The sequence below is a fragment of the Amblyomma maculatum genome, chromosome 8, assembly GCF_055883805.1.
Source record: "Amblyomma maculatum isolate TAMU_Amacu chromosome 8, ASM5588380v1, whole genome shotgun sequence".
NCBI lineage: Eukaryota > Metazoa > Arthropoda > Arachnida > Ixodida > Ixodidae > Amblyomma > Amblyomma maculatum.
Window position 1 is genome coordinate 25,267,369 of NC_139351.1, and position 19,774 is coordinate 25,287,142.

At 44.1% G+C, this 19,774-nt stretch overlaps 1 pseudogene; it reads right to left on the reverse strand.

The window, feature by feature from the left end:
* Positions 1-1,088: 1,088 nt before the first annotated feature.
* On the reverse strand, positions 1,089-7,303 carry LOC146180748 (uncharacterized; annotated as a pseudogene).
* Positions 7,304-19,774: the final 12,471 nt, after the last annotated feature.

The following is a 19,774-nucleotide window of genomic DNA, read 5'->3' on the forward strand; positions in this document are numbered from 1 at the left end:
TTAGCAGCTGCAAATTGGCGAGTGCTGGCAAGCTGACGTGAAACCAGTAAATGCCCGAAGACCAACACACAGTAGGCAGAAACTTTCTGGTGGTGGCAAGTGGCATTTACAATGGTCATCATCATCAGCAGCAGCCTGACTATACCCACTGCAGGGCGAATGCCTCTCCAATATTTCTCCAATTAACCCGGTTCTGTGCTGGCTGCATCCACTTGACCCCTGCGAACTTAACCTCATCCGCCCACCTAACTTTCTGCCGCCCCCTGCAACGCTTTCCTTCCCTTGGAATCCAGTTTGTTACCCTAAGCGACAATCGGCTATCCTCTCTTCGCACATGTCCTGCCCATGTCCGTTTCTTCTAATTTCCACTAGAATGTCAGTAACTTGATTTATTTCTCTGACCCACTCTGCAAGTTTCCTATCTCTTAATGTTACCCCTACCATTTTTCGTTCCTTAGCCCTCTGAGTTGTCCTCAACTTAAGTAGAACCCTCTTGGTTAGCCTCCACGTTTCAGCCCCATAGGTGAGTACAGGTAAGATGCAACTGTTGTATACTTTCCTCTTGAGCGATACCGGTAAGCTGCTAGTCATACTCTGTTAGTGCTTGCCAAATGCGCTCCATTCCAATCCTATTCTTATTTCCTTTTCATGGTCCGGATCTGCGGTTACTACCTGCCCTTACAAAAAAGCCTAATTAGTTTCTTATTAAATGTTGGTTACATTTCTCATCATGCACATTCACATTTCTGTAGATTTTCTTTATGCATTCTTAATGAGTCTCATAAGAAAGTTGGCCACCGTGTTTCTGATGCACTCTTAGTGCATGAATGTTTATTGAACTCTTAATGCACGAGTCACTGTTGTTTCTGATGCATGATTAATGTATGAATTTTTATTGAACTCTTAATGCGCGAGTGACTATTGTCATCATGATGTATGTTGTTTGATGCGTTTCTAATGTTCCTAGAGATGCTTGTGCGCACCTATATGGAGAATGTTATAGCCATTGAGACTGGAATTGCCCCAGAAAGCTTTGAAATAAATTGGAATCCAGATTCTCACATAGAGCTAATGCAAAACTTTGCATTTTATTTAATTTCACTTGAAAGCATCGACGACAGGCTGTTCTTAAGCTGCACCACTGTGGTGTCAAAACTGCCACAAGTGTAACCTGAAAATAGAGAATTTGCAATTAATTAAATCAGTCTCACATAGATGGCTTTCGCTGCTCATATGCTCAATTTGCTACAGTGTCGTGCTTACCGATGATAGCATTTACCCGAACAGGGTCCAGAGCTTCTTTGCATGGTGCATCCTTTTTTGAACTGGTTCCATTGCCGTAGAGAGTTTCCTCTGAGTTCATCTTCAGTGAACAGTGCTCGCATCAGGCCCCTAGCAAATTTAGCCGATGCTCTTTTGCAGTGGGTACGCAGCCGATCTAGAGTAGATTTTTCCACCAAGACACCGTCACCAATGGAAACCGGCACAGGAATTTACCAAAATACTTCATGTAAACTTTAATGTAAGTTATTGTAAGCAAATTGTAAACATTTCACTTTAGATATTAAGTGTAACATACAGGCACTGATAAATAAATTACCATGTGGACTTACGTCTCTTTGCGGGCTGGGAATTCATAGCAGTAAGTACTAGTATTTCCATGCTGTGGTGTTAGGATTTCGGGTTTTACTCATGAGAACATTTGAATGATATATGATTTGCTATAGTGGGCTAAAGCTCTATTAGTAACCACATTTAACTGCTTAATGCTTGTTAACTGAAACCAGCAATTACTGTGGTGCTCATACTCACTGTAAGTTATCCAATGATATACAACTTGATGCCTAAATTTAGCATTAAGTTCAATTATTCATTAAATCAACTAATTAATAGCAACTAGGACATGGAATACTTCAGTGAAATTATACTCAAACAAGTTTTCGAACAATAATGACTTGATGTTGTAGCATAAATTTCAGTTTTAATCAGTTATCGAAATAACAGTAATTAATTAGGGCTTACAATTGGCACTGCGCAGATATATTTCACTTAAGCTATCCAATAATACTTGACTTAATGGTGTAGCTTCAAGCCAAGATTTATTCACAATTACTCAATTACCAGTTAGTAGTTAGGACCTATGATTACTTTAGTGCAATTATATACTCTGCATAAGCTATCCAATGATATATGACTTATCAATATACTTTAACAGTCAATACAAACAAATTACTCTATTTTCTTATCATCAATTTTGTCCTACATGTCCTAAGTAGACATACTCACCTACTACTTCCAGTGCTTCCCTACCTAACGTAAACTGCTGTTCCTTCCAGAGGCTCCTTACCTTCCAGAGGAACATTACCTTAGTCTTCTGCATACTGATTTTAAAGCCAACCTTACTACTTTTCCTTGTGGTACAGTGCTACAGTGCTCAAATGGTGAAAATTCATTCACCGTGAGGTTCTCTGCTGCCAGGAAACAGAGGTAACATATGGTGCTGACACGCAACAATATCCTGAACCATGCAGAGTAGACAAAATTAATTTGTTAGCGTGCACTGTGACACAGGCAGCACGAATATTTTCCAGCATTTTCCGGAATATATTTCAAGCTCATGGCTGAAAAAACTAAGCACTCCTGTGTCCACTCCACACTAAACACACAGCACAACAGAACACAGTGAAATGCAAACTGCAACACAGGGTGCTAAATAGTATGCCACAGTAAAAAAAACTTCCGTAACAAGTTTGATTTTGAAGAGAATCTCAACATAGCCAAATCCTATTTTAATGTTATTTTAAGAGCATCCACACACTTCCAGATTAATGGAGCAAACCCCAGGGGAAGTGCTGACATGCATACTGAGAATATTGCCTAAAGCACAAGGAAAAGCTCTAGCTAGGTTTGGCCTTAATGATTACTTTGTGTAACAAGTCTCATAAGAGGATCAAATTCTCTCAAAATGTCAAGGGGCATTAGTGAGCATGCGATTAGATGAAATAGTGGACAGTTGAACTTGTGGATTGATGGTGTATGCTTCCAACAGCTCTTACACCCTCCAGCAGTAATGCTCCAATTGAAAAGGAACTACTTGCGGTCAGGTTTGCAAACAAAAGATTTCATGTAATATGCTGATGGAACTCCAAATGCTCAGGTAGCTGGCTTTAAATACTCCTGCAGAGTTTGCGGGCGAAAACCAAAGAACTCACTGATTTGGCTGTCATACAAACATGTGCGACAGTTGGCAAGTATGGTTGCAGTAACAACTTCTGATTTTTCTTGTAATCCAAGGATGCAAAAAGACTGACAGTTTTCCCAAACACCCCCTCAACGGCTTGACGAACAGTGCTCATGGAACTGCGGACGCAGGGAGTAGGATGGGTCCCCGTAGATTGTGAAGATCGAACCTTGGACCAGATCCAACAGCTTTTCATAGAGCCCACTGTCACGCAGGATACCTGCAAAATGCAAAACAGTACTGAATAATCAAAGCGTTTGAACGACAAATGTGGGAAATGTTGAAGCAAAGCGCACAGATTTTGTTTTCATTGGCCGAGCTCGAGTCACGAAAAAAAAAAACATTCTGCTAGGACATTTATTTGCTGTCACCAACGTGGGTGCCTAATAGAAACAACATTCTGCAGTAGGCTTTTGTTTTGAAGTAATGAGCATGTAGCACTTGCTGCTGTTGCACGTAAGCAAGCAATAATATAAGGTTTAGTTTGGTCTATGGGTTGAATGTCCCAAAGCAACTCGGGTTACGAGAGACGTTGTACTGATTTTGCGCTGGTATGGTCTTGTTGATACAAAAGAGATCTTTGCATAACCTGGCATGATGCCCTCTGATATATATTCAACAATATACCATCTTTAATATACAATGAACAAATTATTTTTCGTGACATCTGCAGTCCTGCTTTGTTAATACAGCCCTCGTTAATATAGACTACTTAAATTATGGACACTTTTTCTGGGGACCAAACTTTTTAAATGTATTTATGCCTCGTTAATATGGAAACTCATCTGGACAATGGACAAGAGGAAAATGCACATGTGCTGATTGGGGCCCATGTATTTTAGTGCCATTACCATGGATAGGCGCGTGAACAAAATCTCTACTGCCCCAACCAGACATCCAATTTTATGCCTTTTAGTGTAGGACACTACAAGAATATAACGAAAAAGTGCAAATGGCTGAGTGATATGGCACTCTTGTTTCGTGGTTTCATTGTTCGAAGTGAATGGCTATGATGAAAACTCACTCTGCAGCTTGTGCAGCGTAGAAAGCTGCATTCAGTAGTTTTTATAGTGGTATAGTAGGAGTTCAGCCATTCGTGCATGGCAGGCCATCACGTGCACCATGCCCACTAGACGCATAAAGTTGCATCACATTATTTCAAGCACAATTGTGACCGGGATAATGTACGCGTAAGTTAAAATTGTCCAGCTTTAACCTTACTGGCCATCACAACTGTTTTTGTGGCCGATCAAAACGTCCGTGATGACTGTGCAGCGAAACATTCCTTTTTTCCTGAATGCTTGAGCATTCAGCATGTGGCAGCTTGAGTGGCATCTTTGCTTACAGTAGTGGCTGGTTCTGAGGTCATCGTGCCCATGCCTTCACTTGTTAAGTCTGCCCACACCACAGGCTGTCACAGTCACTCCGTGGCCACCGCCCACCAGCAGTGAGCGTGAGTTTAACAGTGACAGCCTAAATAACCTTGAATTATAAGTCCAAGACTCGGCTGGCCTGCACCACTGCACAATGCAACAGAAAAGATAGAGACAAATTCTTAACTTATCACTTTGGAATTGACAAGGTTCATATGGCCGCTGACAAGTGAGATGCGTCATTTTAAACAAATGTACAGCATTCAATAGAACTATCAGAATCTTGACAAGCACTCACCAGAACAGACTAACGTTTCTGAACTTTTGCACTCTATTTGGCCGCTCCACCGAGAGTGCTAGTGCCAGGCTGCACTCGCGTCGGAAGAACTGGCTCGGCACCGGCATGACACTTTTGCGATCTAGTGCAGAAAGTGCAGCAAAATCAAGGAGCCCTGTAAATATAAATCCCCATTTTAGCCAAGCTTTCTCAAAGTGGAATTCTTTTTAGCGCAACACATAAAGGGGACAAGACAAGCGCTATGTCTTGTCCCCCTTATGTGTCACGCTAAAAGGAATGCCACTTGGAAAACAAGAACTCACTAGCCCTGAAAAAACAAATGTTGCTGATTTAAATAAGCCGTAAAAATGTGCCTGTGTGGCTCAGGGGTAGTGTGTCTACCTCAAGATTCTTGGAAGGCTGAATTCTGATCTCACCCTTCAATCTTGAAGATGAAACCCGAGATGGCAGTGCCTGCCAACTGGCCCATGTCGTGTGGTCTTGTGACATCACACAACCCAACGCCCAGTCAGTGCATGGCCATGTTACCTGCCAATACCTGTCAAAATCCTTGCCTGTGTTTTTTCACTCGCAACACCAACAACACCGACGCCAGAGTTTTAACACTATCATGTTAACATGCAGACCTGTCATGAAGCATTGCTAGAGTTGTTATTTAGCTGACACTGTCAAGGAAAGTGAGTTTTGTTTTGTGTTCTCAACGACAGCAACCGCTGCCTTTTTTATATGTTTAAAATTCATATATTCCACCCATTGCAGGGACTTACAGGTCAATGCTGCTAAGAAGCTGAATGTCTTCAGAGCCTGCGAGCACAGCCTGTGACAGACTGGTGCACCAAATATGTACAACACGCCCTTTTTTAAGTGCACACTCCTGCATTGGTACATTATAGTGAGCTAGCAATTTGGTTATTTCACTGTGCACTGCTGTGCGATGAATACCATGGGCTTGTTTGCTTTGCCTAATATAACATTGCGTTAAGTTTTCTTACTGTTTCAAAAACTTTTTTTCTCAGTAATGCGAAATTTTGTTGCAAGCTTTGATATACCTGGCAAGTGAGTATATATAAATTTATTATATCGAAAACTTGGATCCGCTTCACTCACCAGCATCATGCCTGTGCCCAGGGTAAGGTCCGTCCAGGTCGCACACAATGCCATTTGCACCCATAATGGCCTGTTATTTAACGACATGCAGTCGTTTATGTCCAGAAAAATTGATTTTCTGATTTTTGGTAGGACTGCAGATGGGTCTGACAGTGCCGTCCACAAACCCCCAACAGTTGGTGAGAGGGGCACCTCTGCGATAAACTGCCTGCAATGAAAATAGAACATTCCTTTGTGTGTGTGTGTGTGTGTGTGTGTGTGTGTGTGTGTGTGTGTGTGTGTGTGTGTGTGTGTGTGTGTGTGTGTGTGTGTGTGCGTGTGTGTGTGTGTGTACCGTGTTTGCCAAAAGTAACCAGGTTGCGTGGTTCGCTCCTTAGCCCTCTAGTTCAGCGTTAGGACATCCCAAGTTCTTAGTCACCTGTACGGAGCAAAAGCCACTCTATTTTATCTCTTAAGACCATTTTCTGCCTTTTGAGGTAAATCAAGGGCTCTAAACACGGCTGAGGAGCAAACCCAGCAGCCTGGTTACTTTTGACAGAGACGGTACATGAGAAACGCTTCCGTGCCGTCACTGGTATGCTACATTCCGAAAACATTGCTTTCGGACTGTCGTGCGAGTTATAAGTCCGTAAAGTGATAATTGGTTCCGGTACGATTTGAGACACACAGTGTGCACTGAACCCCTATTTATCAGCAGGCACTCTCTGCTATTATGCAGTTGTCTGCTTATCAAAAATCAGCCAAAACATTTTTTTTTATTAGGCTGCGGAATGAAACTCGTCTTGCTTGACGTGTACGCATCTCATAAAAACGAGCCAAGTCCGCCGGTTGCAGCCAATCGTGCCTCCTCAAGTCCAGAAGATGACCGAAGGTGGCCTCACTGTGGCCGAATAGGGAGGACACAATGCTCGACATTGTCGAGCATTCCCGGCCGAAGATGGGCTCTAAGTCCCACCACCGATTCGGGTATGCCAACCGGCGTAGACCCATGAGCAACGTTTCTTTACCAGACACCTTGACGCCTTGGCTACTGAGGATGGTATCAGGCACAAGCAGCGATATCTTCAGTGCGCCAAAATGCTCCTTGTCGAAACGGAACAGCCGCCGAAACGACTCTTCGTCCAGGCAATCCACGTCCAGAAATCCGTTGTACCAAGCATAGCGTCGCGGCGCGGGCTCCCGGTACCGAAGAAAAAGGTCCTCTAAATCATTCCAGCTGAGGTCCAAATAGAGCAGCTGGTCGCAAAGTAAATCTGCCTGCGATCGCCTAAACTTGCGCATAGTTTGAAAGCCACAAAAAAGTGTGCTTACAGAAGACGGCGAACGCACAGACTTGCACAGACAAGACGAACGCAAGAAACAAGAAACGGCTAACTGCGATTCCCAGCGTGGATAGTCTCGGCCTATTTCGACTCGCTTTAAAAATTCAAAAGAAAAAATCTTTTACTTTGCACATGTATTTGAGCTTTATATGTAATTTAATATGATTTACTTAGTGTTTATTAATGTAATGAAAACAGAGCAGCATGTATATCAAGATATTTTTTCTGCAAGTTTTTCTTTTAAGCCATCATGGCACTGCATGCGCGCAACGTTAAGTGACCGCTATCACCGCTATTCTAACAGCAGAGGAAGAGGACGCGTTCCCCTAATGCTATACACGTATGGATAGAGTCCCCCTATTCTCGCTCCCCGTATTCTAAAAATCTCTTGTCTTGGCTACATTGAACGGAAACTTCTGCTGAAACCCCTGGCGAACTTTTTGTCACACCGAAAACACAACTTGGCGACGTTCCTCTGCTGCCTCTCTAGCGTAGCCGTGGGTGACACCGACGCCCGAAAGAGGGGGGAAGCCACAATGGCCCTGGTGCCAATTAACGGCACCCTGCACGGCTGTTTACAGAACGCCGTACCGCGGCATACAACAAAGCGATGAAGGGAAACATTTTTTATGTACTGTTTAAAAAACGATCAATCACCGCAATAGGACGCACCCACGCTGCCGAACTATGTGTGCGTTTGGCACTGAAGTATCACAATGATAACTGAATTATTTCCGTGTGCCACTGCTGCAGCAGAAGCTTTGCCGAAGTTTTGCGCCTTCGATTCTGGCTCGGACGACGCATACACACATGCTCACCGGTGAAATGCAATCCCAACTATGTAGCGATCTCTTGAAATAATATATCTGTGAGCTCACGCTGACACATTCCATACACCACAAGAATGGCCTCTCACCGCCCGTCATGATAGCGGACGTTCCTGGGGACGGCATCATGTACACAAAATCATTTGCCGGCCTCCGTGCAGAATATGTGCTTGCAATCGCGCGAACAGATCGGCCGCCGCTAGTGAGGCCACAGAATACGGTACCGACGCTAGAAACACGGAAGATAAACGTGTAGTGTCAGAGAAGGGGCCTTTCTGAAAGCCGCACACGGTATAAATGCGCACCCATTTACCCACAAGAATGGGACGCGAAACGGAAGGGAAGTGCGTCTCTCGGCGGGTGCAATACCAGCCTACGGCCTCTACAGCCGGCTGCTCACCTGCATGCGCGCGCTCATTTGCTAGACACCCATTTCTCCGCGGCGGACGACAATACGACAAAAAGAAACTATTTTCCAAATATTTTTACAGGCACCGACAATCAATCACCGCAAGGCGCGTGCTCTGGCTGGCGTCATGTTTCGGAAAAACAAGTTTCGCCGGCGCTGCTCCGTCGACTCCCTGATTGGACACTCGACTACTCTCCTTAGAGACAGCTGCTTGTGCATATACCTATCTCAATGAGCGGCTGCTGCAGCCGCAGCATTGCTTCTGTATTGCGCCGTCAATTCTGACTCGGATGAGAAATCCCTGTCGCAGAAGGCACGGCACACATGGACGATGGACTTGTTGCGAAAGGCACCTGAGCAAGGTGCTTTTGAGAATTTATTGCGAGAGTTGGCCCTAGAGGATGCAGAAGGATATCGACCATGGATACAGATGATTACCTCCTCCTGTGAAGATCGTTTAGCTGGAGTGAGACCGGTTATTGTAAGAAAAGACACGAATTTTCGTCTGGCTTTTCCTGCTGCAAGAACGACTGTCCATTGCCTTGCGCAACATCGCTACAGCTGAGTTCCTGGTATAAAATGAGTAACCTACTGGAGTGGCGGCGGCTAGAACTGCCACGAAAGATTATTTTATGTTACCTCGTGCGGCGTAGCACTTACCCGATGTAAACTACCCCCAATGCACACAACCCTGCGTCTATGTGTCCGTCTTTTTCATGAGCGACGACAGCCTTTTTCTGAACCACAGAATCGTTTCTTGTTCTTGCTAGCTGTTCTCTGAATAGATCAATGATTTTGTGGCTCTGTAATCCTTTTTTCAGGAGACAGTCAAGTTGTCATAAAATGGTTGTTTCGAAGTAAACATAACACAGTCGCACTGACTGTAAAGGATGTATGCAAGGCCATGTACAATGAACTCAAGCAGGATTATCTGAATGTACAGGTGCAGACAAAGGTGAGTGGAGCGCCCCCAGAAAACTACTGAGGGTCAGCGCCGCCTAGCTGAGCCGGCCGAGAGCAGGAAATTGTGGCGCCCATCTGCACACCCTCCGCCTGCGTTACCCTCCCTTTGTTCCGCATGCCTTGTCATATGTCCCACCATCACTGTCGCGATAATGAAGATCGTGATCGGACGGTCGCGCTCTTCAAACCGAGCGGGCATTTAAGGGGCGCCGACTGCTTCTTTGATAGCAGAGCACGCGTGGGCGGCGCTAAATTTAGGCTGCTTCATTCAGACAGCAGCAGAGGCATTTACGCCGCAGATGCCAGCGCAGTTTTTGTTTTGAAATTATGTTGCTGCCGGGATTCATTTTTATCTCGCTGCCGAAGAAATATGCTCGAACTCGATGTGACAGCGCAGATTCGGGTTCGTTTATTAGAGTTACTGTGAATGCTTGGACATTAATATGACCAGTAAGATGTGTTGTCGGCCTAGTTGGTGCAGTACTTCAGACATCTTATAGTAGCGCGAACAAAAACACACAATACAGGGTACAGGACGAGCGCTAACTGCCAACTGTTTATTGGAAGGAAAGAGGAACGTATATTTAAACCCTCGGCCACTCAGGTGTTCATAGCCCCAATCGCACTCACCCCACCCATTATCAAAATTCATCAATGACAAGCCTAGGCATGTGTGAATAAACGCAACAAGGAAGCGATAAATAAACGATACAGATCTTAACACCAGTCAAACGTAGCAAAGCAGTGTGAAGACTTGAAGCAAAAGCAGTCAAAACTAAACAACGTAAAAAATGGAGCTCACAACAAGGTAATAACCAAAAGTAACTAGCAAAGAGGCAATAGCATTCAATCCCTCGTAGCAAAAGCAGTGTCCATAGCAAAGCAAAAGCAGTCTAACAAAAAGCCGTAAAACACCAGAACAAACAACAAGGTAACAAAAGCATTTTAATAAAAAACCAACAAGGTAAGACCAAGGTAAAAAACCAAACCCAAGGGTAACTAAAAAAATTGTAGCAATAGCAGTCAATATCTCTTAGCAAAGGCAGTGTCATGTATACGAAGCAAAAGCAGTCAAAATTAAACAAGGTAAAAAATCTATATATAAAAATATAAAAACGCCACTAATACCAAAGACAGGTCGTCCGAAGCAGGTTACAAACAGTGGACAATGGAATACTCATTTCAGATCATATTATCGAGGAAAGATACCTCACTGCTGTAGAGCACTACAGAAGACTCACTGATACAGTCAGTCCCTCTTATCTTTATAAAGTGTGCTTCCATGATTTCACGTGCGAGTGAATTGCGGCTCTTGCCAAGAATCCTAATCTCATACAGCCGAGGCTGGCAACCCCTACAGGACACGCAATGCTTAGCCAAATTAGAACCTTCCCCCGTTGTTAATGATAAGTCATGTTCTCGTGCACGATCGTTCACGCAGCGTCCAGTCTGGCCTACATACACCTTTCCACAAGACAATGGTATCTCGTAGACAATGGTATCTCGTAGACAGGGTACAGGATAGCGCTCGTCCTGTACCCTGTCTTGTGTGTTTTTGTTCGCGCTACTATAAGATGTCTGAAGTAATATGACCAGGGGCGGAAAGTGCCGGTATACCGAATATTGCCGCAGCTGTCCGCCCAAAGTAAGCTCACTACGGAGTTATTCGACAACTACTAATAGGTATATTAATTCTTAACTGACGACCACCAAATTCATGTGGTCAACCGGAAAATTTGGCAAACTGGAGCCTCAAAATTTGACTTGGTCTGAACTTCAAATTTGCTATCCAATCTGATTTGACAATGGCCAGATCAGTGGTTCCCTCGACGTTTAAGGGTGCTACCCGCAAATATGGACGAATGGCCCATATTTGCGGCGGCACCTAACGGATTTCGAGCAGGTGGACATCGAGATACAAATGAGTGGCGGCGCCAACAAATGTTCAAAACACACCGGCCATCTGTAGTCGAAGTGCATCTACCGCTTTCTAAACGAAGCGGCTGACTTAGCGCCGCCCCCGCGGACTGTGATGTATCAAGGCAGTGGTCCGCGCATCTAAAATGCCCGCTCGCTTTGAGGAGCCAGACCATGTGATCACCCTTACAAAAACTGGTGTTGAAACTCTGTGGAATTTTTGTGAGGTTGCCTCAATAAGCACTGTTTAAAAGCTGTGGATATTCTGTGGCATTTTTGTTGATGAACATTGAGCATGTGTTGAAAATTGGCCTATGTGTTTCAGTTGAAATACCGTTGTAAATTTTTGTGTTGATTTTCTGTTGATTACACACTGAATACAAACTTAAAATCAACATGTGGTTCATGTGTTGACTTTCAGTTGCGTCTGGAAAATCCATTTCGTGTTGATTTTCCGTTGATTATAAACTGAATACAAACTTAAAAGCAACATGTGGTTCATGTTTTGACTTTCAGTTGTGCACGTGGCAATGCATTTTGTGTTGATTTCCTGTTGATTATAGACTGAATACAAACTTAAAAGCAACATGTGATTCATCTGTTGACTTTTAGTTGTGCACATTGGCAATCAATCAAGTACGCTTAGTACTTTCTGAAATGCCTGCACCTGCGAGTGAAGCAAACAATTTCGGCACTGACCAACCTTTATTCACAAACTTCTCGCGCCAGAAATGATGCCAAGCTGTTCTTGACATGGCTGATAGCAGCCGATGTGAATGCTGAAAAAAATAGCAAAAAGAAATGTCTTACTTTCCTTGAGCAAGTGCACAGAAAATGTATGAGACAATGTAAGGATATCAACGCAGGACTTGTAGCGCCATACACGTCCTTTAACCTATGTGAGACCGTCGATACTATGTGGCACTCTGCACATGCAACGAACTTCTCGGAGACAGAAAGATTGCTAAAATACAGTGCATCTCCCTCTGAATGCCAAGTAACACCTTACTGTTGAAAATATCCTGGCCCAAGTGGCGACACACAACTGTAGCATAATGGCTAGGCCAGACTGTTGTGGATTTTACTCAGATGCATTTTGCTAAACAAGCAATGAAACAGTCATGAATGACCAATGTGCATGATTCACACGTCTATAATTCAACACACAGCATACATCGCGAAAAATGTTACTAAAGCATAGACCAGAACACCTTTCTCTTTGCCTCATTAAACATTTTCCTCTGCAGAACGCCAGGAAGATGTATGTACATTTGAACTGTAGTCCTGTTTCTTACAAATACTAAGTTTGTTATTGTGTTATGCAGTGCGAAATTCACCCCCACAAGAGATGAACAAACTGCTGCTCAGAACTCGGCATGTTTTCATTATGTGATGACACAGTCCACAAGAGTCCAATGATCTGCAGCTGTAAACAGATGAAGAGGTTGTTAGGACACTGCAGTACTTTGTGCAAAAACGAGGCTTTAAGCAGAAACCCACAGTTTTTCATGCTGCGAACTCAAATATCAGACTAAAATCGGCCAGAACAAGCAGAACTAGCCTTTTTCCAGCAGAAATACGGAGCCTTCGCAATGGGCCTCACCACGGGTTGTGCCGCCGCCTGTGATTGGCCAAAACATCGCACATTTTGAGGACCGGGGAAGCTACTGATGCGGCTCAAATGACCATCGGGCCGCATCAGTAGCTTCGAATGACCATTGGGTTTTTCACCACATGTATCCGTACCAGATGGGCCCATAAACGATGCAGCACTTCCATTGTGGGGAGTAAATGCATGAAATCTTGCTGCGGTATAGAGTAAGGCATTTTGAAAAGTAGTGTGTGTAATTATCAGAATCTACATAGCCCTCAAGAAAACCTCGGCGTGCATATTTCTGAGAAAGAAGGGAAGCAAACAATGCAGTAGCAGACTACTTCCGTCACAGGCCTCCCGCCCCGCCAGAAGTCATTGTTGTGAAAAAAGGGTGAAGCAGTACACAGCTTCCACCAGACAAATGAACTGTAAGCAGAGTGCTGTTGTCCAGCTCTGCGATGCACGCGAGGCATTGACGGAGCTTTTGTGCTGGAGACCATGTTAAATGTTTTCTTACAAGAGCCTCATCGGTTTCCTTTCTAATTTCATTTGCATTCCCAAACAAGACAGAACTATGTAAAATGAGGCAGCAACGGGTGCAAAATCACGAGGCAATATATAAACAACTTCAATTATTGCTGCTTGGACGCATTGAAGGAAACGTCACTCAGGGCTCTCCATACTTAAATGCACCCATACTCAGCTTAGTGGTACACATTTTACCCTTCTAATAACACTCCCATAGGTGTCCCACAAACATATCAAGCACGTGCCATGCTGGAAACGATCTCTTAAAGCTGTCACTACCTAGCTGCAACACAACAGTGGGCTCTCCTTAATCATCTGCTCGTTTGCAAAGGATCATCAGCACGTGTGGCTGATGATTTGTCTGATGTTTAGCAAAAAGCGCGTGCGGCTAGTTAGTTGTCTGATGTTTAGCGAAGAAGCCGCTAAGCACACCTTCGAGCAAAAAAAAAACACACAGTTACAACCACACGCAGGTGCTGCCTGCCCATCCCACCATGAGATTGCACTCTGAACAGATCGCAATCAACACTAAACGTGATTGCTCACATACGAATGAGACCTGAATATTCAGAAAGTAATGGAACTACAGTCAGAAGTGCATGCCTTGTCTCCCCTTTCTTCCTTCAATAAGCGTGGTTCTAGGAAATGGTGACTAGCACAACTCTTTTGTGTGAGGAAATGGAAGGAACTACGTCATGGTTCAGCCATGCCTTTTTGACAAAGCCCTATTGAAATTGCATTAGGAACAAACTGTATGTAGTCACAGTCACGAACATGCTTCGAGTAGAATGTTTTCTTAGTCACCTTAAATTTATCTCTTCTCAGCAGCATCACATAGCGCAGCAAGCGTTTGACATTGCAAGAAATGATGAAAGACGACCTCGTCGCGGCCACAGCTGCTTGTGCATCCGAACGCATGCAGAGCAGTGTTGCATCAGGCACACAACACTCAGTTGACAAGTTTGGTATGCCCACAAAGCCTGCCAGACAACAGCGAATGCCAAAACCTCCCTCGGGTGACTGAATGCCTCTGCAAAGCGACATCACAACGGACGGAGGAGCGAGGTTTCCCTCTCTGCTTTTCTCTGTAGCAGTCGCGAGAGATTTGAATTGCGCGTTTTCAGTCCGCGATTGTGCAGGTGTTTTTTGTGTAATCGAAAAAATAATTTCACGGACATGATCAACAAATAACCTACTTCAAAAATATAGATTACTAGCACATTTGAAAACCATCGCAGTGTCCCTTCAAGGTTCTGCTGCCACACACTCAGCTATGAACACAGCGGCCTCCACCACATTGCCAAGGATGTCGGTCATAACAATGCCAAAGAGCACTCATTTATGCAAGCTAATTGGCTACTTTGCAAATTAAGTGCATAAGCAGATCTATATATAGATTTCAACAGTTAGTTGCCAGCATTTCCCCCCTCTTTATTCATGTTTTTATTATATTTGTGTACGAGGCATAATCATGCAGTAACTTACATATGACAGCTTCCAGATGCACCGGGTCCAGGGCCTCTTTACACGGACAGTCTTTCTGTACATTGTTTTGAACACCATACAGAGACTTTCCTTTGAGTTCATCAGGTGCGAACACCTGGCGCAAAAGTGTCTTGGCAAATTTGCCAGCACTGGTGTGTCCAGAGCTGCGCACCAGGCGCTCCAGGAGTGTTTTATCCACAACAACTCCGTTTCCAATGTCTACCTGCAATCACAGCAATTCACAAAAAAGCTGCCATCAGTACAGAAAACAGTGACGGTTATCTGCCCTGCATATCTTACGAGTGCCTTAATGGCAAATGACACAAAGCTGAACACAGGTTCAAAAAAAAGAACTTGCTTCCTGTCGCTGACACAGATGGCAACACAAGCCTTGTGGCTCATCTGACTAGGTACAGTCCAAATATTTTGAAGCATAAAGGAACTCTGGTCCTCTCCCTCCCCAGCTTGCGACTTCCACAAAGGCTGCAAAAGTATTACTAAGTTACTAAATAGCTTACAGTCTAACCTCTTGTCGGCAAGTTTTAGAGCAGGGGCTCTCAAACTATTAACCTTCTTGTCTCAAGGAACACTAACAGCCATTAATATGTGCCAAGGACCTCCCCTCCCTGCTGCTTCCAATGTCACAATCAGGTATAAAGTTGGGCTAGTTGGTGTCTATGCACGATTATCACAATCAGGTGATGTTGCTTGTGCATCAACACCTAATGATATAATTTTGTGACTTCTTTTCGTTTTCTTAAGTTTGGAAACCTGCTTTTTATTATATGCCTGGCTCTCACTTAAACTACACGTGCACACATTTCTGTCTCACCTTGACTAAATTAACTCTGCTATGGGGTTTGTGCCTTCAAATGTCTTCAGTCCCCATGTGCACACCAGGGAACCTACCCAAACAAGTGGCTCTTGATGAGCCATATGACCCTCTGCACCTTTGCGTCACCATTCCAGATATATGTATGGTAACTGAGCGACTTGCAGAATGGGTATTGGTGTAAGACGAGATAGCAAGAGTACACCCAACTTAATACATTAGCTGAACTCATCAACCAGTGTAAGACAAGCAGAGCACGAAAAATGTCGCTTCAGCTCCATCGCTTACACACTCTTCCTCCTTGGTCGTAGTACTGTCAACTTACAGACGCTCCACAGCCGCGAATTTGCCTCCAGGGTGCGTAATATACACCGATGCATCACTCACAGCGTAGTGCCTCCCATCCCCATCCTAACTCTCGCGCAACGTATAGCATGGATACATGCACCCTCCTTGCATTGGAGCGAGCTTCAGGCGATACACAACACAATTAGTTCCCTCCCACTCAAACCCACATTTGATGCTGTTCATATTTACACTGACTTCCTAGCCACCCATAAGCAGTTCAAGGCTGTTCAGCGCACATTCAAAATTACACAATCGGTTCACCAGCTCTGCAAAAATACCCCTGTCCTGTGTGTATACACTGGAATCGTGGCCATGCTCACGATCTACATAATATCCATGTGGATAACATGACACACCTTGGCACATCAGACATCCCGCCACCTTCCCCTCTTCCCCCAGATCCACTCATGTCCCATGTTTCCGAGAAAGAACCTTTGCACCAGCAAACACGCGCTCTAATTACCCCGTATTCATACCCTCTACCCCGTAATCTCACTCTAGAGGAGGCGGTATCTGTGCACCGGATTCGAGCAGGAGCGGCTCTGACATCTTTTGTGCGTCATCGGTACCGTGACGAATGCTTTCAAGTGACCGAAAAGTGCCCGCATTGTGGTGCTTCACCAGAACTGTGCAATGTAAAGCATCTATTGTGGACCTGCCCAGCTACGGCATCCGTTAGACAGTGTTACCTACGGAAGGTAGGCCTGCGGTGGGACCTTGACTATGACTACAGGAAGTAGATGCTAAACAGCCAGTTTATCGGCAACTTAAGCGATTTAAGGAAGACCTGTCTACACTCTTTCTTCTACCTTCCTCCTACTCCCTACTCCCTTTTCACTATGCCTAATGGAAAACTTTTCGATATATATATATATATATATATATAAAAAAAGACTGAGCGACTTAGTATGCTGCACAGTTTGCCTGGCCACCGCTGCTGCTGGCATACAGCATCTTGGGGTGATGCCAAGGTCTGTGCTGAGGATGATGCCTATGCTGACAGCATGAAGCTAAGGAATGCGCTAGTGTAAGATTTAATTCTCTGAAATGGGTTTCAACACACCATGCGCTGTGTCTGGTGTGCCAGCATAGCAACAAATCGGACAGGGGCACTGGGGAGGAGGTGAAGTTTAGCGGGAGGTCGCAGAAACTCAAGAAAGCAGCCTGTGGAACCAGGTTTTAAAACCTATTCTTTAGAGAAAAGCTGTACACATGGCTATTCAAGATTAGCACATCTACAAGAAATTTTTATGTATTTCTCACATAGCTGGTATCACCCAGAGTATATGACGGTGAGCAGCCTTGTTTACAGCGTGCCGACGGTGCTCTGTGGAGGTCAGTGCCACCCAACATGAGGCCCTGTGTTTGAGTTATGCGCCCCATGTGCATGCGTAGCCAAATAAAGCAGTGCCTGCTCGTGGGTTCTCGGCGCCTCATTTCCATTCAGTGCTTGCCCTTCATGCCGCCAGGTACATGCTTAACGATTGTAACAGTGGCCTGAAAGCCAGCGTTTTGCGCAAATCCCGAAGCAGCTAGGCAAGCAAGTGCAACTGGTATTGGATGATCACTAGCTTAAAAAGCAAATGCAAGTGATAGCGGATGATCGAGAGATTTAAGAACATCCACCAGGCTAAGAGTGCGAAAAATGGGTCTAATTGGTTATTTGGTTCTGTTTTCGTCTTGTTCCATGTAAGGTTTCCGCCATACACTCCGTTGTAGGCAATTTGATGGCGTGTCCTTACTCTGAGTTATCTAGAAGGGACAGCGAATTTGGCATCTGTAGAGATGACTTCCTCCACGCAAAAGCACAGGAGCGGCGAGTGGTACTTATGCAGGAACGCACGTTAATCTACTGTCACTCGTGCTTGCTTGGTTGCCTGGCCTCCTCGTTGCACTCAAGAAACACAGCAGCATGGTGACGCCCTAGCAGCTCGAACGGTACTTGCAAAAAATGGAGGCTGGACAAGGAAGCGATGAGCAGGCATCCCTCTGGTCTGCCACACATTACCACAGGATGCATAACTGAAACTGAGCGCCTAACGTTACATGTCACTGACTTGCTCCACACAGTACTTTCAGTGCACTATAGGCAAGCCTGCTCACCACTGCACAGGCGCAGGAAAGTAAACTTGTACTGAACAAAAAATCACCAGGTACAAATAACCCCTAGCTGAAAGATTAGAGGTAACTAAGGAGGCTATCGAAGAAGGGTAACACTGATGGACAAAATGAGTCTGCAAATAATGAACAATCTCAAGATACTGAAAGTAGAAATTCTGAAGAGCAAATGGACTTCGGAAAAATATGCAATGCATAGAACATATTATCAACTAATTGATAAAGCCAGTATAAGAAGAACAAGAAGGAATACACTCTGCACTCAAAAAAAAAAAAAACGCTAGTATGAAAGACTAAGCTTTCCTGAACAATTTCCTGTTAATAGATGTGAATGCATTTGTGCAATAAAGTGATCAACACAGTGCCTTTAGAATTTTTGGTTACAAGAGACCTTGCTTAAAAGAGATCTTTTTCGTGTCCCTTGATTGCTCTTGTAAAGAGGTTTTACTGGATTATGAGGGATAGCATAGCAGAGTGCTGGGAATAGCTTAAGTAACTATCGGTCCTTGAATATTCACTGACATCACACTGTACAAGAACATCTTGCATCTCAGTTCCACTGAAACACAGCCATGCAGCCAGGAGTGGCCAAGTCAAATCGAGGTTACATACTTTTGCAGCTGGTACAACCTGCGGCTCTTCATTGGTCTTATGGCATTCTGCTAAGGCCTTCTTAAGCTTCTTGACCATACGGCCTGGCTCTGCAAAACATGAAGGAAACATGAGTGACGGTCTACGCCAGGCGTTTATATAAATCAAAATAACGGAAGAGCTTGAACAGAAAAGATGGTATGATACACATCCTTTTTCTCACTCATTAAAGTTAATGTTTAATGTTAATGTTAATAAGTTAATGTTTTTTTCAGCAACTTGATGCTAACAGCTGACTGACAGCTGGCGCCAGCATGGTAAAACAATTAAATTCATGTCAAGTCTTCTGATTCTGGCATGTCAGCTGACTGTCCATCTAGGATGACAAGCCATAAGGAATAAATAGCCAGTGTTATGTGTAAAGTGCATGCAATAAAGATTGCAATTATGTGTAAGGTTGTCACGGCAGGGTTGTCAAGGCAGCTGACATTCGTTTTAAGTTTATGCAGATTAAGTGGCCAATGCCTCTTTTGATTTTCATAAATAAAGCAAAGCATGTGGGGACGAGGTCTTTTAGTTGATTTCGGACTTCAGGTATAACTTCTACAATTAGACTATATGCAGATGATTGCATATTGTATAGAAATATAGAAAATAGTGAAGATACAAACGATCTACAAACAGACCTCAACCGGATCATAGCATGGTGCTGAAAATGGAATATGACTCTAAATCCTAAAAATGCTGCCATATTCGTTTTAGCCGAAAAAAGGTACATGTTGAGTAGTTACTTTTTAAATAGTCATCAAAAGCCACATATC